Source organism: Protopterus annectens, chromosome 5.part0, assembly GCF_019279795.1.
Source record: "Protopterus annectens isolate FY-2018-M chromosome 5.part0, PAN1.0, whole genome shotgun sequence".
Lineage (NCBI taxonomy): Eukaryota > Metazoa > Chordata > Ceratodontiformes > Protopteridae > Protopterus > Protopterus annectens.
Window position 1 is genome coordinate 1,065,143,733 of NC_056735.1, and position 23,892 is coordinate 1,065,167,624.

Here is a 23,892-nt window from a genome sequence, read left to right on the forward strand (position 1 = left end):
TTATAGCCAGATCATGCCTACCGGCTGTAAACGGTGGAGCCCATTGAGTATTACACTATGTAATGGATGTCAGAAATATGTTTCACTCAACCAACCATGCCCTGACAAGGTGTATGACAATATTAGGCCAGTAGGCCTTGCTAGAAACTGTGTACGCCATGTGCAGAATGTTATGTCAGCTGGTGGTGAGGCAAGTTTTTGACAGTCATACTCTGGGAACATAGCAGTGGGAGACATGCAGTGCAATGATGCCCATCACCGGTGGGGTTCACCATCCTCCATTATTGGTGTACGCTGTCTACCTATTTCCTCTCTGCGGTCACAGCCACTGCCAGTGACCTCTGACTGAGTACATTAACAGGTGATTATGACAGCTTCCAATATGCAGACTCCCACACAGAACCAACATGTATCCAGCATGGCCTAAGACACAGTCAGTTGTACTTTGAGACACTGACAAAGACTAACTGCCAACAGCTGTACAATACTATCCTGTGGGACATCATCCAGCCCTGAAAAGTACTGTAGTGTCTGCACACTGTACATAGTTGAGCCATTACATATGGAGTTATGGACATGCAGAGTAATGTAGCCTTTGACTCTCACTGGTCAGTAAGATGTCGAGATGCATTCACTGTTGTATACCCAACACCGTCAGGTGTGAGATGTAAATCCCAGACTGTCACTGCTATCCTAAATGTGGCAGTCATCACAGCTACCATCGTGTGCAATGGCACCCTTGCTATGTCACTGCACAGGCATATCGTACAACTGTAGCACCCACACAGGTGCCATGGTGTACCAATACACAGCGTAGATAACATGTCCTAAGGAGTCCGTGTCATGACTGTACATGAGTAGTCTGTCCTCTACATGCTTTGGAGGGGATGTGTCTGGGTCCATACAGGGAGGTGTCAGATCCCACTGTGTACCTCCTGCATATCCATAACAGAACTAACACATGCCTCACTTGTTCTACATGCCTACAACATCACTTTGGTATACATAGTACATGCTGGACAGACAAATATGTAACACCGATAGTACACCCTACATGAAACAGGCCCCCATGCATGTAAAGCACACATCTGTGGTGACACACATCATCTACATGTTACACACTGGGATGCAGAGCACGACAATCATAACTGGTGTTGGGAAAGTGTCTGTACTGGACACATGTTATTTGTAGATGGGTCATCACCAATGCCACAGCTTGTAGATGCGTGACTTCCCAAAACCCGGTGACACGTATCAAGGATAGCAGACCTGTTCACAAATTTGGGATGAATGCGTATGCTGAATGCTGCCATTGTCCTTGATGGCCTGTTATACACATATGAACCTATGGAGCCATGCATTTAAAGGGCTGTACCTTGTTGAATACTTTTCTTGTGCTGATATGCCATTCTGTGCTGCTTCGTTGCCACTCTGTATCCATTGATTATCCCAAAAGGGCCCAAAACAGAAACATAAACAGGTCCGTGACACACCTGTGAATCAGGTATGTACAGCAATTACAACATAAGGTACACCAAAGTATGTGGCATACTTGTGACAAATGCTAGAATACAGTATCTGTCATTAACCACTGAAAGTGGCATGGCAAAACAACACTGCATTACACAAGTACATGTTACCTAATATAGTCACCCTGTGCATCAGACACATAGCTTCATTTACCTCCATCGATGGCAAGGATGACAGGGATATGGCACAGACATCATCACTTGCACAGGGTGTTGTGTGGTGGTGCAAGAGGCCTAGGCTGACCCAAACTGTTGACAGCATGTGTGAGTCAGGAAGGGAATCAGATAAGATGGACCATGGAAAGGTGTTATGTGTGCCTGTAGAATATCTACATTTGACAGTGGTGTGTGAGTGTGTGCATGTACACAGTCAAGCTCAGTGCTTTCCTTACATGTGTGTATGTTGGACAGCTTTGGACCGTATATGTTAGAGTTGACAGTTCACTGTCTCCAGCCCTGAATATGGGAACTGACTCTGCCAGGAGTTGAACTGGTACCTCCATGTCCAAGGTCAGAAATGGTGCTAGAACCTGATGGTGACTGCTGTCTACGGGAGCCATGTCCCCCATGGGAATTCCCAGGACCATGGACCTATGGCCTGCCATGTCATGGTGTGGACAGCACACTCCCCTCTGTAGCACTGGATGTACTGCCAGTATGGGAGTCTGATCATGCAATGCCACGTGGAGTCTCAGCAGATGGGGTTGCTGACCTATGTCCATGAGTCTGAAGCTCAACTCCAGTCACACTTTCCAGGACAGACAATGTGGGGTCCAAGACAGACACTGTTTCAACCCACCTTTTGTCCAGTGCATGTCAACTGATCCAGGGTGCCCCCAATGCAGTGGAGGCAGTCAGGGATGTCAGACTGTGCTGCATCCATAACCCTAAGCATAGGTCTGGTGTTCCATTCAGAATGTGCCTGCACCTCCACAATGGCCTGAAACATGCACCAAGTGGCCTATGATGTGACACCTGCAACAGGTGGTGGACAGACAGCAGATCTCCTACAGGGACCCCTGTCAATCTGCCTATGTGGGACCTTGCCAGCTCTCTGGCTATGGCCAGTGTCTGCACTCACTGGAGTCATAGTTGCCACACTTTCCTGTTCAATGTCCCCACCCTCTGACTGTCCAATATCTGTGGCCTGCTGGGACAGGGGATGTGTGGGCATACTGACTGTGTGTGGTGACAATGGAGGCAGAAGAGGGATGTCTAACTCTGGGACAGATTCAGCCCCCAACACCTCCACCTGTGCCTCACTGTAGCGGCCATCATCATCCAAGTCTGAAGAGGTGTGGGGGGGGGGGCAGAGACCAACCCCCAGTCACCTGAGATAAGAAAGAAAAAGCAGTACATGAATACCTGCACTATTGTGTACAAAAAATCTGCCAGTACTCATAAGAACCAAGAGCCACAGCTGGATTAGCGGTCAAATGTATCCTCTCCACTTTCGTCCAGACTAGACTTCCTCAGAACAAAATACACATTCAATTCAAGACCTTTATAAAAATCACTTCAAGTAAATCAAGTAAAACGTGACCTGTACAATTTACCTTTTAACTAAGCAATATGACAGTATACTTGATAAATCAACACATAAAAACCTAGTACACCTATCTTAACAAATATATTGAAGTACACGTTTCACTGCCTAATTTAATGTCCTTTCAACCTTTTTTGTTTTCAAAGGCATTTTAGAGTAAATGCCTCATTTAAATCAGGAAGCTTAACTGTCACTACCAAAGTGTTTCTATTTGTTCATCTACACTCCTGTGATTACTCTCTTTAAGATCCTTATGCACCTGTTCCAGAATGGAAAATAAAAACATTCTCCCTTGTTTACACATGACATTATGTTGAAATAGGGTATTATTCTGGACCTTAACTTTAATTGAATATAAATGTTCCTTAACAAAACAGTATAATGCTTACCAGGAGCAGGACCACAGCCTTAGCCACTACCTGAGAGACCTGTGAAAAGTTGAGAGTGTAATAATGTCAGTACCAATGCTTGCTGAAGCAGAAGAATGTAATACATCCATAAATCTCATATTTACTGTACCTACGGTGTTACTTGTTGTATTGGTCACATTCTGAGTATGAAAGTACAACTGAGGTAACCCGCCCAAAGAACTAAGACCTGACACCCACATAAAAGTATGTACAACCTGACACTCTGACTGCTACAATATTACAATGCAGAACACATTAAGCCTACCTGTATGTTCCTCTGCTGTGGAAAATGTGGCACCCACCTCCACAATGTATGATGTGATGGATGCCTGGGAGCTATCATGTGTGCCTAGGTTCTCCAGGAATTCCTCAGTGGCCATGAGTAGTTGGTCCATTACAGGTCCTCCACTGATGACAGCATGATCACTGGCTACATCTATTGCCCTTCGTTGTGCAGCATTGATAATGTCTGTTTTATGGTGTTGAAGCTGCTCATATGCCCTGCCTGATGTCCCATGCCATTCACATCACAAACAAGATCTGCTCACAATGCAGCCTGCTGTTCCCTGTTTTGCCTCCCCCCTGGAAAGTAGGATGTGATAATGTTGCCTTAGTCCTTTAAGTATAATTTCATTTTCCACATCAGAGGAGGGTGCATGACATCTATGATACATGATTCCTGAAAGACAAAAAAAGAGGACCACATTACAGAATCACATACATGGAAGAGATACAGCAAGGACAACATGGCTGGGACTATCCACTGCTTGCTCACACATGTCATACTCCGCAGTGTTGAAACATACAAAGTGTGTAGATTCAACTTAGACATTAGCAATAGTCAGGTATTCTGTGTGTGCCATGACAGTTACTGTTGTATGATCATGCACACAACATTTGGGTCTACTGTGGTGTGCCCCCTATAGGCAACTGCATAATAATACATCATAGGAACAGTGCCACACAATTAGCAGTGTGCTATGTCAACCACTATAAAGGGACAGTCCAACAAGATCAGTGTGCCACAATGACAACAGACAATGCACCCTTGATGTATAGTACATATTGTATATGTATAAAACAGCAACATATCAATGACATGTAATTATCACAGGTCTACGACAGGCTTAATGCTGCATTCCCTTCCCCATACGTCTATTCACCAATCTGCATCCTGTTGTACACAAAATCAGTTACATATCTGATGAAGTGCAGTACTCCTCTGTTGATATGTGGTGATAGTGAAGTTTTCACAAAGGCATGCTGTGTGTGAGGAAAGTCTCATGCAGACGGGTTCCCCATAGCCAGCTACTTATCTTTTAAACATAGGATTTTCTTATTCATAAAGGAGGCAACTCCACAGAAATATCTAATTTCATACCTATCACTATCCTGTCCTCTCTCTCCAAAATCCTTGAGAAATGTATACACAAGCAAGTTATACATTACCTCTTACAAGAAAAACTTCTCACTCCAACACAGCATGGCTTTTGTCCCAAGCATAGTACAACCACAGCTCTACTGTCATTTCTCAACACCTTAGCCCTTGCTAAAGATGATGACCTTTCTAAGACTTTTGACACTGTCTCATACACTGTGCTACTTGGTAAACTTGTAGACCTAAACGTCTCCCCTGATACAGTTGCATGGTTCTCTAGCTATCTCTCTGATAGGCTGCAGTCAGTATGATGGGACTCAGCACTATCTACCGCTCTCTCAGTAAGAAATGGTGTTCCCCAAGGTTCCATTCTTGGCCCTCTGCTCTTTAATAGCTTCACCAACTCACTCCACTCCTCTTGTCCTCAATTTAACATTACCCAATACGCAGGTGACTCTACAGTCATAAGTATTGCTAATTCCCCCTTAGAACTCCTAACAAATGCCCAGGCATCTTTCAACTCAGTAGAGACATGGCTCACTAATAGTCAGCTCATCCTCAACCCTAAGAAAACAAAATAACTACTCTTTCTACCTAAATCTGCAAACCACATTAAACTTTCCTTCTCCAGAAAGTCCCTAAACAATACTCTTATAAAGTCGAAACTAGCACAAAACTCCTTGGCATAGCCATTGACGACCAACTAAAATCCGATCTTCACATTAACAATTGTATCAAAAAAACACACCAAAAGCTAGGGCTACTGTACAAGAACAACAAATTCCTAACTACAGAACCTAGGATTTTTCTTACCCATGCCTACCTTCTACCATGATTAACCTATTGTTTTCAAATACTCACAAATCTGAACTCCTCCCTGCTTATCAAATTAGAATCAACTTACCACAAAATAGCTAGATTTGCAGTTCAACAAACACATAAAGCTCACCACTGTCTCTCCCTAAAATACCTGAACTGGCCCAAACTACATCACCTGTTCCTACAACTTAACTCCAAATCATACACTCCATCCTATATCAGCCTGATTTCTGCCCAAGTCTATCTTCTCTCATCTCTCACTACTCCCCTACCAGACTTCTCCGAAGCTCAACCCAAGACTTACTAAAACTCCATAAACCCAAATCCAGTACAGAGTGCAACTTATATAGCTACCATCCCTGTATTGTAAGGAACAAACTCCCACTAGAAATAAGGACCTGACTCAACTCAAACAATTTAAGCTAGCAACCAAAGACCACTTTAAAACACACTGGTCCTGGCATTGTACTCACCCTCCCTGATTATTACCTACCTTTATAGTACAGTCAAACTAACTTACTGAAACTAACCATTAACTACTTCATCCAATGCTTCCTATGCAACCTCCAAAGCCTCTTCTATACTCTGCTCCCAGAAATTCTTATGTAACCTTTTAAGTTTCTCCTACTCTGCATACAAAACCTTATATCTACTCATCTCTCTTTTTAAACCAATGCACACAACTTATTCTACTTTTTGAACATTCTCCTTTTTGTTTATAGTACTATTTTATCTGTCAGCAATATACATGTATTGTAGCTTACATGTTTTAACTACCAAAATTCTCTACTGCTATTTTATTGAAATATATCTGCATTGCTATTTTTATTGCATTGTATATCTCTGGAGCTTTTCTCCCTGGGCTTCCACTGAAAAAAGGCAATATCTCAGCTGAACACTCCTGGTCAACAAATGTAAAATAAATAAATAATAAAAATAAAACAGGATCATAGGAAGTTACCAGGCTATTGGCCCTAAACCCCTTACAAGCCTAGCCAAGAATTTAGCCCATGTTCCAACAAGTCAGCACCCTATGCTACTGTCCAGCAGGGGCATAGGTGGAATCCCAGGGGTGTATTTTCTGTTCCCCATCCAGTTATCTAGGTTGCACTTAAAAAGGTTTAATGAGGTACTCTGCTTTACGTGTAGAGGAAGTCTATTCCACAACAGGGGGAGTCTGGAACACAAATCTGTCCAGCCAACAAGTCCTATTGATGTCACAGACCAGGTTGAGATCTTGCATGTGGGTTATTCGAGTGGCGCTTGACTTGTGGATATGCAGCAGTCCCATCAGGGCAGGGTCTGAGATTGCTTTGTATGCCAGACATAGGTCACCTCCGAGGAGACTGTAAGAGATAGAGTCAAGGGACAGGCCTTTTAGCCTATCTATGTAGGGTAGATGTTTGAGGCTCTGGATTTTCTGAGTGAGGAATCTCTGTGTCTCTCCAGCTGCTGCATGTGCTTTGTGAGGTACATGTCGAAAGGGGCACTGTATTCAATAATTGGTCTTATAAGGGAATAATACAGGGATGTTATGACCACCTTGTCCCTGGATAAGATACCCTTAATAATGAGGTGGACCATGTAGAAAGCTTTCTATACAACAGAGGCAATATGGTGGTCAAAAGTCAGTGCGCTATCAACCAGGGTTCCCAAGTTCCTCACGACTGATTGAATGCTTAGTGCCTTATTATCAATGCAATAATTTTTGGGGATGTCATTCTCCCCAAAATGAATGATGATGCATTTTTTGGCATTCAATTTGAGGCCATGTTTCTGGCACTAGTCAATTGTTTGGGTGAGACCCTCTTGAAGGATGTCCACATCACTAGGGGAATTGATGACAGCACCTAACTTGCAGTCATCTGCAAACTTGGTCAGCCATAGCCCACTAGATTTGGCCTGCACTTCTGAGAAGTATATCTCAAACAGCAGAGGCCCCAAGACCGATCCCTGGGGTACACCACTTGTTATGGGTCTACTAGTTGAGGTGGCTTCCCTTATTTTGACTAGGTGAGTTCTATCAGTAAGCCAGTTTGCTACCCATCTGGTAATATATGGATTGATGCCTAGTTGAGAGAGTTTATCTATTATACCTGAATGAAGAATAGTATCCTTGGCCAGGTCAAGATAGGAGGTGTGCACCATCTTCCCCTTGTCTATGGCCTTGGTGACTGTCTCAAAGAAGTCAACCAAATTTAACAGGCATGACCTCACCTTGACAAAACCAAACTGTGTGGGATCAAGTGTCTTTAGGTTGCCAATGTCCTTGTTAATGAGGTCTATGATAATCCACTCCATGGCCTTGCAGATCAGGCTAGTTTGGTTGATGGGTCTATAATTTTCTTGGATTGGTGGACGCTCCACCTTTGTGCAAAGGAATGACAGCTGTCCTCTATTTGGCTGGGATGAAGCCAGTACACAGGCTTTGGTTGAATAGGGTGCTTAACAGTGCTGTAAGATCCTGCCTGAGTTCATGTAGGATGCAGTCTGGGATGTTATCGTGTCCCATGGAGGCTGTATTTTTTGCCTTTGAGAGGGCAGTGATGATTTGATCCCTAGAGATAAGGGGAGGGGGGCAGGTACTGGGGATGTCTTGTTTTTACTGATGGGAGGGAATGCGGAGTGAAGTTTTCACTGAACCTGTCTGCCAGCAGATTGGCTATATCTACAGGGTTTGTATATGTGGTGTCCTTGACCACCAGGTCTGAGCACATCTGGGTGCTTCCCTTGAGATTGCTGACGTATGTGAAGAAAGCCTTATGACTGTCTTTAGTAGAGGTGTCCAGTTTGGACTCGAAGTTTACTTTGGAGGATTTCACTAGTGCTCTTATTTTCTTGTTCAGGCAAAGGACAGATTACTTCCAATTAGACACCTGTGCCTTCTTGGTCTCGGACAACAATTTTTTTTCCTTTTATTATAGAGTTTATTTATTGTAGATGTCAAACAGACAGGTTTACTCTTCCTTGAGGAGAACAATTTCATCCTGTCTGGTATGCCTGATTCCATGCAGCTTTATAAATGCTCATATAGTACTTTAGCGTAAGTTTGGACATACATGCCAGTTTCTGTGGAAGGGAATGGGGCTGTGAAGCTGTTATACCTTCCCTCAGGAGGTTGTAATCAGCTTTGAAGGTTTTTTTGTTTGACCCTAGCTGGGGTGGGGGTTGGTGGAGATGGTAACTTGAACGTGACTGTTTTGTGGTCAGATCTTACCAGGGATTATGACACTGTAGGGATACTGCAATGGTTACTCATGTTGATAATTACTAAGTCCAAGATAATTTCACCTGTTGTGAGGATGCCAACCAACTGGTCCAAAGGCATTTGCATTGATGAAATCAAGGAATATCTGGGCATTTGGGTTTTTGCATGAGTATTTCTTCCAATCTATGGTTGGATAGTTAAAGTTGCACAGGATCAGGGTAAAGAGTTGAATATTGATAGATTGGAAGAGGTCCAGATAGGTGGAGTGGGTGTCTTGAGTCAGAGTTGGAGACCTGTAGATAGCTATGATTTGAATAGGGGTCTTGTCAAGTGTTAACTGCACCTGGAGTCTTTCCTGTGCATCAAACTGTTTGACCAACCTAGTGGTGTGTATGACTTTTATATATATTGCAACTCCACCTCCTTTTGTTATGCTGCCCATGGCTTGGGGTCTGAATGAATGATAGGATGAGTAACCTGGTATAGCTTGGGTGCTCTCTACAACTGTGAACCATGTTTCTGTGACTGCACAAATGTCAGCTTCTTCCAGGATTAAGAATGCTTGCAATGAGTGCAGTTTCATGTTTAGCCTCCTAGCATGACCTTTAATTTCGTTTTGATGAAATTTTCATGTTGGTAGTTTTGACCTCATAGCATTGCCTAAAAAAAGCACTATGGGGGAGGCAAGAGCCTTTGCCAGGAGCCTGAAGCCCAAGGGAGAAAGATGCAGGCTACCTCTAACAAAACATTGTGGCTTGTCAATCATGTCATCCCAGGCTGTCAGGTACTGGATCCCTTTTGAATGACACCAGAAACTAAGCCAGTTGTTAAAGTCAATCATTTTCTGTTTGTATTGAGGCATCATTCTGGGTGATGGTAGAATGCTTCTTAAGGCTAGGGACATACCTGCCTGGGACACATACTCAGCGAGCTCGATCATGTCTCTCTTCATATAGTTCAGGGAGGTGTGTCTCTAGTCATTCACTTCAACATAGACTATGACAGAGTCATAACAGTACCTGTTGAGAGACTTGAGTGCATTGGTGATATGGTGGATTCTGGCACCTGACAAACAACTAACCGTAACTTTCTTCTTATCCAGCCTGGTGAGGGGCACATCTCTGTGTCTTACAAAAGAGTCTCCTATGACTAACATGTTGGGTTTATGTTTAGGCCTTAGTGGCTGTGAGACATAGGTGTGTGGACTATGTGCGGTGTGTGGTGTGGTGGGCAGTGGAGTTGTGTGGTGTGGTGGGCAGTGGAGTTTGCATCTATTTATGCCTTGGAGGTCTCTTTTGTTTGGGTATGGTTTGGTTAAGGTCCTCGACAAATGTGGGAGTATGTTGGGTAGGTGTGGGTGGTGTTTGAGGTGTGGTGTTCATGTTACCAACCTTCTCAGTGCCAGATATACTGGTTTGTGTGAGAGAGAGCAATGACACTAGGTGCTTGATTATTTGTATCTCTCACAAATTGTGTTCCTAGGTGATAGTAGTAGAGGGCTGTCCATGTACATGAGGCAGTTGCTACATTGTATCAGGATGCTCATATTGACCAGACTGGCAGGAAAAAATGTAGGACATTGTCCATCCATATTTGTCAGAAACTGAAAGAGCTAAGACGGTAAAGGGAAGAAGGTCTATGAGTTGTATTACTAGATGATAACACAAGTACTACTAAGGGAAAACGTGTAGCTGGAATACCTCAAAATGATTAAAAAACATGCAGCTGAAGCTCTGGATGCCGCATACCTGTATCTACTCAATTTTAAGGTTAAGAACTCAGTAAGAAAAAACTCATAATGAAGCACAGATTAATCACTTATAGTCAAAATAATAGAACTCACAGTATGAGAAAATACAGTTAAACAGTAACGAAATGCAGTAAAATGCAGTTAAACAGTAATGAATTGCAGTAAATAACAATGAAATATAGTTAATCAATAGATTGCTTTGAAACAGCAGCTCACAAATCACAACTGTAACAGACAGCACAAATAAAGCAGCAATTCAATAGAATGCTGTCATCAATTTAGTGAGGCTACCAAGAAGCAATAAGAAATACGGCAAACAAAATGCAGTTGAACTGCTAAGCGTGAGCAGCAAAATGAAGTAGAAAGAGGTACAGTTATTTTTTCAGTAGAAAGTGAAACGACAGAAGATAATGAGATAATCCAAAGTTCAGAAGCTAAAGGAGTGGGCCTTTACTAAGTTCTCACTATAAATAGTAGAATGAGCTGATGTGATGTGACTGGGGAGAGTGTCCAGTATCAGCTTTATACTAGATGTGGGAAACTCAAAGCCACCAAGACTTAAGACCACCACAACAGCTGGGAAGGTGGGTGGGACAAAAAAAGTTGCACCGATTACACAGATATACAGTAAAACAGAAGAGCAGAAAACAGTTGAAAACAAGCACTTATCTTTTTCCAGTATCACAGCAGAGCAAATGACAGAAGGCTTCTCACTGCGGCTTTGAACAACTTGAGCAAATAAGTACAACTGTTTTAAAACACTGGCTATTAAAGGTAGAGAAACAGAAACCAGCCCAGTTATCCAATCAAAAGTAACAGTGTTGCAAGAATGCTTTTAGCTATATCAAACTAGACTGATTCTTTCTGCCACAAAGAAAACAGCTAGGCCTCTCTAGAAAAAAGATTTCACTACAAGTTCAAATGATCAAAAACAACAGATATTCAGGTCTAACAGACAAAAAAGGGGACTAAAACAGTTTCACAGATGACACAGTTATGCCCCTGGATTCAGCAAGCCCTGCACGGTGTGCAGGACTAGTGCAGGAGCTCCAGCAGGCAATATGTCCACTGTGCGATCCAGGAATAAGCTGCAGGTATGTGCACAAGCGCTCCTGCACTAGTCCTGCATGGACTCAGCTCCTGTATGCAAATTACCCCATTTGCAGGTGAAATCCATGCAAATGAGGTGAATTTGCAATCCAGGAAGCTGTCAGGTGGCCATGCAGGACTAGTGTAATCTGCAGAAATGTACTAGGTTAGTAACTGAGTACATTCCTGCAAACTACAAAACGGAGCCATGACAGCTCCAAATAAAGGGTGTATATAAAGTGTAAAGCATGCCAATGGCCAAATATATGGCCATTGGCATGGAAAACAGTTAAAAAAAATAACTTTTATTTTTTTTAGACAATATCAGCTGTTTAAGCATAGGGCAATGGCGAGCAAATGGTACCGGGTGAAAAATAAAAACAAAAAACCTGAAATAAGCATTCTAACCAAAATCACTATTTTGCCATTATAGTCAATAGCAGGCAGAAGACAAAATGGCCAGTGAATAGCTGTTCCTAAGGGGGGAGGCTCAGTATGGGACCTGTGCATCAGCAGGTTACCCTATGCAAATGAGGGGAATGATACTGAATCCCAGAGTTCTCCTCAATGCTAATCAGCACCCAACAGTGTAAGAGCAGGAATAGCTTGGTGCAAGTCTAGGAGTTAGCTGACATCATAGGAGGTGTGTCAGGCATACTGTAAGAGGATTGGAGCCCTGTGGCTTGGGTTTGCCCTTCGCTTAGTAGAGCTAAGCAAGGGGGTGTGTCTGAGGCTTCTTAGCACTCTTTACATTGCCTAAGCGGGTGTGCGTGCCGCACACCGGATTTTAAAGGAAAAAAGTAAACCAGGAAATAGCAGCCCTGTGCACATTTGAGCACTGTGTTTGTGCGGCACGCCCCTGCGCTTAAACAGCAAGGCAATGGGAAGGGAAAACAGCAGTAGGAAGGTAATCAGGGAGAACTAGCATAGCTGGCAGATGAAATGTATCAGAATCAGTCAATTACACAGGCAGCAGAACAGCCTCAGCCGAGAACACTACTATAAACTATGCAAACACCTTTCACCCTGGTTTTTCCCACATACTCTACACCATCGGTGTATACAAGCAGGGACATTTTAACAAACAAAAACAACACAATGATAGGGGCTGCAGTAGCTATCATACATCAACATGTGGAAGAGGCTGAGGGTGGTGAGGATGAGAATGCTGTTCACAAACCCACAGTGAGGAGACAGAGAAGAGTGTACAGACCCAGGGTAACCTACCAAGGGTTATATGAACTGGAGATAGTAGAGCACTATAGGGTGGACAGGGACCTCCTACAGCAAATTGTTGAGCTGTGCCGGCCACGCCTGACACAGAACTAACAGAGGAGAACCCAACCCAGTGGATACCAAGGTATGTGTAGGCCTAAGAATACTAGCCACAGGTGCCTTCCAAAGGCCAACTGGGGATAACATGGGGATCTCACAGGCATCACTATCCAGGGTACTCCACCAATTCCTGGATGCCATGTCAGCACATGCTGGAGAGCATGTATACTTCCCCAAAACCCGTGAGGCGTTGGCCAGCAATATGCATCTCTTCCACCAAATAGCAGAATACCCTGAGGTAGGGGGTGCTATAGACTGCATGCATATACACGTCAAAGCACCACCCAGTGAGCGGGGTATGGTCTACATCAACCACAAGGGCTTCCCCTCCATCAACTGCCAGGTCATGTGCGATCCCCAGGGCACAATAATGAATATGTGTGCTGGCTGCCCTGAAAGCTATCAAGATTCCCACATCTGGCATCTGACGCAGCTGTACAAGAGATTTGCCAGTGGACCATCCCTAATGGTCACCTAGTGGGGGATGCTGGTTACGCACTGGAGCCAAGGCTGATGACACCCATCAGAAATTGAACAAAAACTCCATAATGAGGCACATGCACAGACCAGAATTATAATAGAGCATATGTTTGGGATGCTCAAGTCATGGTTCCAGTGCCTGGACACATCTGGTGGAGCTCTGCACTACTCTCCAGCTACATGTACTCAAATTGTCATTGTATGTGCCATGCTACACAATATGACACTGCGGAAACAGCTGCAGCAGGAACAGCATGGGGCAGGGCCACAAAGCCCCCCTCCATTGCCAAGGCCTGCATAGGCACAGAGTGACTCAGAGGAGGAACAACCTGAGCCTGCCCCAGTAGGCAGAAGGAGGCATGTCCAGTATGCCCTGGCCTTGGCAAAGAGGCAATGCATAGCACATACACTGTCACAGTAGGGATCCAGGGAATGACACCTCTCTCTGACTCACACATACAGTAAAAAAGATGCCAAATATGGCAATACCTGTGCTCAACCATGTATAGGGAGTGTACTATGTTCATCCGACATAGGCAGCCCTCCAGCAACATCCACAATCCTGGCACACCCACAAGGTAAGGCAATCAACCTACCAGTTGCCACATGGAGTTGAATGTGTTGTTACCTGTATCTATGGTATGGATGTGAGCATGTAAGGGAATTGTGTGGCTGAATGTTAAGGCAGCAGATAGTTGACACCCATAGTGGCACCATGACATCTGTAACACATACTGGAGTCACCATAGTAGCCAGTACTACACAAGGTGACAAATCCCACTGCAGGAAATGTGCTGGGTGACATGTGTGTCCATATGACTCACACATGCCAGTCAGGGAGGTTCACATACCCAACAACAGTCACAGTCAGCAGGACAGGTGTAGTCAAACCCAAACAGAGCCTGTGCTATAGCCTCTGAATGATGCCTATGGGTAACCCCCCCAAGCCTATGTAAACATGTAAAAACAATAAAGAGTGCCCCCCACCCAATCATGTGTAGAAATGTAGAAACAGTCAGGTGTGCCCCCCAATCCTGTGTAGAAATGTAGTAACAGTCAGGTGTGCCCCCAATCCTGTATAGAAATGTAAAAACAGTCAGGTGTGTCCCCCCACAACCCTATGTAGACATGTAGTAACAGTCAGGTGTGCCCTCCCCACTCACCATGTAGACATGTAGAAACAGTCAAGTGTGTTCCCCCAATCCGATGTAGAAATGTAGTAACAGTCAGGTGTGCCCCTCCAATCCTGTGTAGAAATGTAAAAACAGACAGGTGTGTCCCCCCACACCCCTATGTAGAAATGTAGTAACAGTCAGATGTGCCCCCCACTCCCATGCAGACATGTATAAACAATCAGGTGTCCCCCCCAATCCTGTGTAGAAATGTAGTAACAGTCAGGTGTGCCACCCCAATCCTGTGTAGAAATGTAAAAACAGTCAGGTGTGTCCCCTCGCACTCCCATGTAGACAAGTAGAAACAGTCAGCTGTGCCTCTACCCCCAATCCAGCATAGAAATGTAACAGTCAGTCGTACTCCCCCCCCCATCAGGTGTACAAATATAGAAACAGTCAAGTGTGTAACTCCACAATCTTATGTAGAAATTTAGTAATAGTCAGGTGTTCCCCCAAGCCTATGTAGACTTGTGGATACAGACAGGCCTGCCCGTTCCCCTAATCCAGTGTAGAAATGTAGTGACACTCAGATGTGCCCCCCAAAATCCTGTGTAGAAATGTGGTAACATGTATAAGTATGTATAATACGAGTGGAGCACAGATGCCCAGATGTTGGCAAGATAGCAGGATAAGTTGTAGCATTTGCACAATATGCAGGTCTGTGTGTGTTAGGATGGTGTGCGTATCATAATGAGTGAGAGTGGTCAGTATGTATGCATGTTGAGGTAAGACCTGATGGCCATTGCCCACTACTGCTGATGACAGGGACAAGCCCCCATGACTGCAGTGACAAAGACAATCCTCACCAGTATAACACATGCTAGCAGTAAGCCATTGTAAATGTATGGTGGTAATATTTGTCACCATCTGAAAGACTGACATAGCATGGCTGTTGGGCAAGATATACAAGCAGTACACAGGGGAAAGTTCCCCAGACATACAGTATACATTGTATCATTGTGAAATGGAGACACCTTTGGATTTATACATATAGGTATGCATCACATTAACTGGACCTGTAGTAGGGAATACTGGTGATGTCTGCCTGAACACCTGCAGATCACAAAGGAGGTAGGACTGATGTATTGGGAATCAGCTGATGTACCTGCACATGCCAGCATAACTGTAATGCCTCATGCATATCTGTGTGTCAGATGCAAGTCATGTCCATAGAACACATGCACCCAGCCATGCAAACACCACCCACAAGCACCTCTCTGCTAATATCCCTGCTGTGGAGAATGTTTTCAGTAATATCCCACCTGTATATTGCAATAGCGGAAGACAGTAGCATGCAGTGCAGGTGTCCTATGCTGGTGAATCCCTAGCAGTAGGTAGCACCCTGCCAGCATCCAGATCAAGCCTGATCAAGACTGATAGAAAGCATTGGCATGAACAACTATCATACCTACCCTGTCACTCCAGGGGAATATATTGTATGGTGATCTGGGACTGTAGGACTGACAGAATGCAATGGCCTGCCACATCTGGCCTGCACCAACAACTAATGCCCCACAGGCACCTGCCAAAGGCCCGTGTCTCACATGTACTGCCAATGCATATTATACCCCAGCATACCCCAGCACTATCAGGTTTTACCTCTTATCATGCGTTCCGGCCCCAAAATCCGGACAATACCAAGAAAGGAGGGGGGTATCCATATTCATCAAGGACACCCACACCTCAAGACTGGTGGCAACGCACGATGCATCGGAGACCATCCAGGTGCAATTAACCATAGGCAAGACTGCTCTGCAAATTGTAGCATGTTACAGGCCACCCTCACAAACTCAGGAACCTCACATGGCCTTCCTGAAAACACTAGAGGGATAAATGTATCACCAAACACCATCATACTAGGTGACTTCAATTACCCTAATATAGACTGGGAACACTACTCAAGCCCAAACACCCTAGCCCAAAAGTTCCTGGAATTCATAAACTCAAATGCCATGGAACAACTAGTCACCATCCCCACAAGAGGAGAAAACATACTTGATCTCATCATCACGAACATGGGAGCACAATGTTCAACACGAAGTATACCCTCACTGGTGAGATCAGATCACAAACTAATCTCGCTGGAGGTCCTCATCCCACCCCCACCTGAAATAAAAGACCACAGTAAAGAACTTCTCAAAAGCCGACTTCACACTTCTAAAGACTAGTGTGGTCTCCTTTAAGGCCCCGGAAAACAGTACTCAAGCCACTGAATCACTTACAAATGCCTTCTACCAGCACCTGCAGGACTGCATGGATAAGGCAATCCCAAGCAAAACAAAGACTCTTTGTACCAAAAGCAAGCGTCCAGTCTGGTGGACCCCAGCCATAAACAAACTCTACAACAAAAGGAGGAAGCTACTACAAGATAGAGCAAAATCCTTAAAAGGTAAGACACCCTTGATCACTATAAGTAAAAACTAAGAGCTCTCATAAAATCATCCAAAGCAAATTTTGAGAGAAAATAGCTAAAGACTCAAAAGACAATCATAAGGCCTTCTTTAGCTATAAAGAAACCTGGGAGGAAACTCCCAGATATGCTCAGAACTAGTTCAAAATGATGTGAAGATTACTGATCCTACAGACATTGCCAACATACTGGCTGACAGGTTCAGTGCAAACTCCCCCCCCCCCCAAAGGAGATATCTATACCAAGCATTGCAGCCCCAAACATCTCCAATGCCCAAATGAGAACTGCTCTCCAAAGCAAAAACACAGCATCCATGGGACCTGATGGTGTCCCCGGCTGTGTGCTCCACAAACTCAACGAGGAATTAAACCCACAGCTAGGACAGCTGTTTAATCATAGTCTTACCTCTGGATGCACTCCAGGAGTGGCACTGCAACTGTGGTCCCACTTCACAAAGGCGGTGCCTCCACCGACCCTGGAAATTACCGCCCATTAGCTTGACAAGCCTTATCTGCAAAGCCATGGAGAGGATCATAATGGACCTCATAAAAGACATAGGAATTTGCAGACTTTGGATCCATCCCAGTTTGGCTTTGTCAAAGGCAGATCATGCCTTCTAAACTTGGTACTTTTTCAAACAGTCACCAAAGCCATTGATGAGGGAAAGGCAGTCCATACAGCCTACCTCGATCTGGCGATACAATACCCCACTCGGTATCATTGAAAAACTCATCAGCTTAAATGTTAACCCATACATCACAAGATGGGTTGCAAACTGGCTGAGTGACAGAACCCACAGGGTCAGAGTTGCTGGTGCCATGTCAGACTCAAAGCCTGTCACAAGTGGTGTACCACAGGGCTCAGTCCTGGCCCACTCTTGTTTGGCATCTACTTTCCAAGTACAAGCAAACACAGGAGGGTTATGCTGACAAAGTTTGCAGATGACTGCAAACTGGGCCATAGTAGAAAACACATCTGACACAGATATCCTTCAGAAGGGTCTCACAGAAACGGATAACTGGTGCCAGAGCCATGGCCTAAAGTTAAATGCCAAAATGCATAGTCATACCTTCGGGGAAAACAAGGTTACCCCTAGCTACCAAATAGGTGGCAATCCACTGAGCACAGAAGAAGTTATCAGGGACCTGGGGACCCAGGTTGATAGTAGTCTGTCATTCGACACCCATGTAGCTAAAGTAGTTAGGAAGACCTTCTACATTGCCCACCTTATCATGAAGGGATTCTCATCTAGATCAAGGGAGGTCATAGTCTCCTATACTCATCACTCATCAGACCAATGATTGAGTACAATGCCCCATTCGAATGTATCTGACCCGACACTTGCAGCAGCTGGAGAGGCCACAAAGTTCCTCACCAAAAGGATAAAGGGTCTCAAACATCTGTCCTATGCTGCCCGACTGAAAGAACTCCAGCTCTATTCAGTCGCCACCGCTTGCTCAGAGGTGACCTTTGCCTAACATACAAGGCCATGTCAAACCCAGATTTGATGAATATGCTTCACCTCAAAAATCTAGATCCGTCAGAGCCACAAGGGTGGGAGACTTAAACCTCGACACGCTATTAACAGGACGTGCTGGAGGGATAGATTCATCACCCAAAGACTCCCTATGCTGTGGAATAAAATCCCGGTATATGTGAGGCAGAGCACCTCGCTGGCCTTGTTCAAGAGAAATCTTGACCAATGGATGGGAGATCGCAGATATACCCCAGGGATTACCTCAGTGTCACTGCTCGACAGAGGCACAGCAAAATAATGGGTATAGTTCCCCATAAAAAAGCGTAAGCCACAAAACTATGGGCTAGGCTTGTAAATGCCCTCGGGCAGATAGCCTAGTATGAACCTATGAACCTATGAACCTATACCCTTAGGGAAAGTATCATAGAATGTATGCATAATGTTTGGAAGAGGTTACAATAACAGTAGGTTGGTTTGGGAGCATGTGCAGCATGGAATGTGCAGGGTCCGACACCACGCTGTCTGCACACACTATCCCTGGCTGCAAACACATAAATGGATGGCTACACACCTGCCCGTACACGACAATAAGGTAAATGCCCTGCCCCATGGCCCCTGCCTCTGGCTAACTTGTGCATATCTGTATAGCTGTGAGGCATTGCCACAGCAAGATAAGGCTATACTGTCATGTTGATGGGTGGACAAGTATGGGATCCTCTGCCAGCACTGTACCAAGGTGCTGAACTAGATACACAAACCCAGCAACAAGTGTCTGCAGCTCCCCCTCCAGAATGGCATAAATTACCATGAATACGTAGGTCTCTGCCCACATTCCTGGACACAGCTGCAGTCAACCATGTCCCTCAAGTCATCACTGTGAGGAAGAATGTCCACCTGACAGTACATGAGGACAGAAAACATCACTGTGTATAACACTACACATGTCTGAATATCTCTGCTAACAGCAGTACCATGCAGCTGAGGCATCACAGAAAAAGTCACCTACAGTACACACTATCCCCTGCATAGTTCGTCCCCATATTGCCAAATGATCGATTGATACCCTGCTACCTGTAGGTGTACAACACAAGGTTCTGCACTGCAGTACAAACTACCTGGAATTGATCCACACAGTCAATACAGACGGGCATACTGGGCATGCTCACACACTTATAGAAATGAAGGCAATGTCAGCCAACAACATACCGGAATGCTCCCACACTTAAACAAATGAAGGCCATGTCTGCAAATAACAGTGGACCAGACATATCTGGCAGTTGCAGATGTTAGTGCAGACACTCCTCAGTATGCAGCACTCATGCGTCGAACACGCACTGGATAGGAATACAGGCATATATCCTAGGACAAAACACTATAATAAGCCAAAAGTAGATCTGCACAGATGTGTGGAAGAGAGTAACTATCACAAGTGGTCATCCATTATGAGGCCTGTCCCACCCAGCACACAGCCAAATGGCTAGAACCACATGAGGTTCAGTTGTCACTCACTGTAGACCTTAGCTACTGGTATATGTCAGCATTATGGACTATGTGGTGCAAGTGCTAGCTGTGCACGATGATTGTACAAGGAAGTAGTCATTTAGTAGCTGTATACAAGTACCTGTGGAATATAAACCTCCTCGTGCCCGCATGTGGCATGTCAACCTCTAGATGAATGGGTTATGGCCCATGCACACACACTGCCCTCCCCATAGCTGTACTATGACAAGCCTGCTGAGGTCATCCACTTTGAAATATACCCTTGTGAAAGGTGTAGGCCATGTCTGTGCAGAGATCAATGCTTTTTAGGCTAGTCACACTCACTACAATACAAATGCCCTACTTTGTCAAGGCTGCTAATGTCATACACTGTGAAGTACACCTTTTGGAAAGCTGTAGCCCAGTAATCTCCATGGTGTGTCCTATAACTGTGTAGTGCTGTAATGTGATAAACTATTTAGGTAAGCGTTCTAATCCCAGACATGGCAACTTTGTGTGTGTCACCGTCTGTGTAGAGAGCAATGCTTTTTAGGGTAGTCACACTCACTGCAATTCAATTGCCCTACTTTGTCAAGGCTGCTGATGTCATATACTGTGAAATACACCTTTCAGAAAACTGTAGCCCAGTAATCTCTGCAGGGCATCCTGTAACTGCATACTGCTGTAGTGTGATGAACTAGTAAGGTAGGAGTTTTAATCCCAGACATGGCAACTGTGTGTATGTGTGTCTCTGTCTGTGTAGGGAGCAATGCATTTTAGCCTAGCCACACTTACTACAATTCAAATGCCCTACTTTGGCAATCCTGCTGATGTCATTCATTATGAAATACACCTTTGGGGAAAGAGTGCTCCAGTAATCTCCGTGGTGTGTCATATAATAGTTTCATGCTGTAGTGTGATATAGAACTGTGGTAGGAGTTCTACACACATGGTGGTTGTAGATGTTTTGTGTGTGTTTCATAGTCTGTGTAGGGGGCAATGCATTTTAGCCTAGCCACACTCACTACAATTCAAATGCCCTAATTTGGCAATCCTGCTGATGTCATTTTTAGGTGAAATACACCTTTGGGGAAGGAGTACTCCAGTGATCCCCATGATGTGTCCTATAATAGCTTCATGCTATAGTGTGATATAGAACTCTGGCAGGGGTTCTAGCCCATACATGGTGATTGTGGATGCTTTGTGTGTGTTTCAATGTCTGTGTAGGGAGCAATGCATTTTAGCCTAGGCACACTCATTACAGTTCAAGTGTCCTACTTTGCAATCCTGCTGATGTCATTCATTGTGAAATACACCTTTGAGGAAGAAGGACTCCAGTAATCCCCATAGTGCATCATGTAATAGCTTCATGCTGTAGTGTGATATAGAACTCTGGTAGGGGTTCTATCCTTACACATGGTGGTTGTGGATGTTTTGGGTGTGTTTCAATGTCTGTGTAGGGAATAATTCATTTTAGCCTAGCCACACTCATTACAATTCAAATGCCCTACTTTGGCAATCCTGCTGATGTCATTCATTGTAAAATACACCTTTGGGGAAGAAGTACTCTAATAATCCCCATGGTGCTTCCTATAACACCTTTATGCTGTAGTGTGATATAAAACTCTGTTAGGGGTTCAATCACCACACATGGCAGTTGTGGATGTTTTGTGTGTGTTTCAATGTCTGTGTAGGGAGCAATGCATTTTAGCCTAGCCACACTCACTACAATTCAAATGCCCTACTTTGGCAATCCTGCTGATGTCATTCATTGTGAAATACACCCTTGGGGAAGGAGTGCTCCAGTAATCCCCATGGTGCGTCCTATAACAGCTTCATGCTGTAGTGTGATATAGTACTCTGGTAGGAGTTCTATCCCCACACATGGTGGTTGGGGATGTGTTGTGTGTGTTTCAATGTCTATGTAGGGAGCAATGCATTTTAGTCTAGCCACACTCATTACAATTCAAATGCCCTACTATGGCAATCCTGCTGATGTCATTCATTGTGAAATACACCTTTGGGGAAGGAATACTCCAGTAATCTCCATGACATGTCCCATAACTGCATAGTGCTGTAGAGTAATAAACTAGTTAGGTAAGAGTTCTAATCCCAGACCTGAGAGGTGTGTGTGTGTGTGTGTGTGTGTGTGTGTGTGTGTGTGTGTGTGTGTGTGTGTGTGTGTGTGTGTGTGTGTGTGTGTGTGACTTGTATCCTGTGCGGAGGTGAGTATGTAACAACTGGGCTCAATGTGGAGTGGGTTTTGCAAATTTCTTATATGGTGGGACTAGTATATATCTAAATGTCCACCATATAGGGATAACAGATGTGAAATAGCTGAGTGGCTGAGGTGCAAATCCATACCCCTACATGTGACATCAAGGCCAGGCAAACAAAGTTAGCAACCTAGTATTACCCAGAGAAGACTCTCAACCCATGTCTCATACACACACAAACTTCCCTAGGCAACAGCCTCTATGTTTGTAGTACCCTGCATATTGCCCACTGATAGTAACCATGGTGTGATTGCAGTGGGCTACAGAGGGCATGGCACCCTGTCCATCTGTCCAATAGGCATGTACATGCTGACAATGCACCTTCCCCATGTTCCCCATTGGACACCTACAACACCCGTGGTGCCATAAAATTTGGGCCACAAAGAACATACCATGCCTGAAAACATGCCCTGTATGGACAGATGCCATGGACACCAGGAAATGCCAGTATCGTGCTATCAATGTAGGTGCGGGGTAAACCTGCTGTCCATTACCAGTTCCCAGCACATGAGGCCAGGACTGGCACATCTGATGATAATCTGTGTACACAACATGGGCCAGACACCCCAGGTACAGTTCCACATGTCACTGTACATGCATGCAGGAGTTGTGCACATCCCAGACACCATCCATGTCATGGACTAAGGAACACATTCATGGCAAGCAATGCACAGCATTGGCCACACACAATAGTCACCCAGGTGACTGGATGGTGAATACAATGCCCATCTGTGTGGGCAAGTCCAGAAACTACACTCCTGAGCCACAATGCAGATCATTGTCATGTGGGCTGATGCCAAGGTATACCCATCTCCTAGCCTTGTATAGCTGTCTGGCACAGTCAACCACTACACACATGTGAGGCATTGCACCTATGCATGTCAGCACTGGCACTGTGTGTGTATGTGTGTGTATGTGTGTGTGTGTGTCAGTGTGTGTGTGTGTGTGTGTGTGTGTGTGTGTGTGTGTGTGTGTGTGTGTGTGTGTGTGTGTGTGTGTGTGTGTGTGTGTGTGTGTGTGTGTGTGTGTGTGTGTGTTTTGCATGATGCGTATGATCACATTCACATTCACTACGAGCCCCTTTGGCATACTGAAGCATGCTGCCCAGTGTCAGACACCTCCACATACCTTTTGCCCATATAACCTCTGTATGATCCCTGTGGTGCATGTGATACCTGCACAGTAATGTGTTGTGGCAATCTCACTAGTGATGAGTTATATTCCTGGCCCTGCCATGTGTGTCAATGTGTGTGCATCCCTGTGAGAGTGTGGCTGTGCTGATACATGCACCCATTCATGTGGACAGGCACGTGTACTACACCTATCGTATAGCTACCATATCCCTATTGCAGATTCCACTCACCATCACATATATGTTTAGAGGGATCCTCAACATGTAACCTATGTGGTGCATATGATAACTGCATAGAAATGTGATAGCACTACATAGTTGTCAGGTGTTTGATACCCTGTGCTGGTAGGTGTGTGACACAAACATGCTTATGTTTTACTCTCCCACCCCCATCTCTGACTT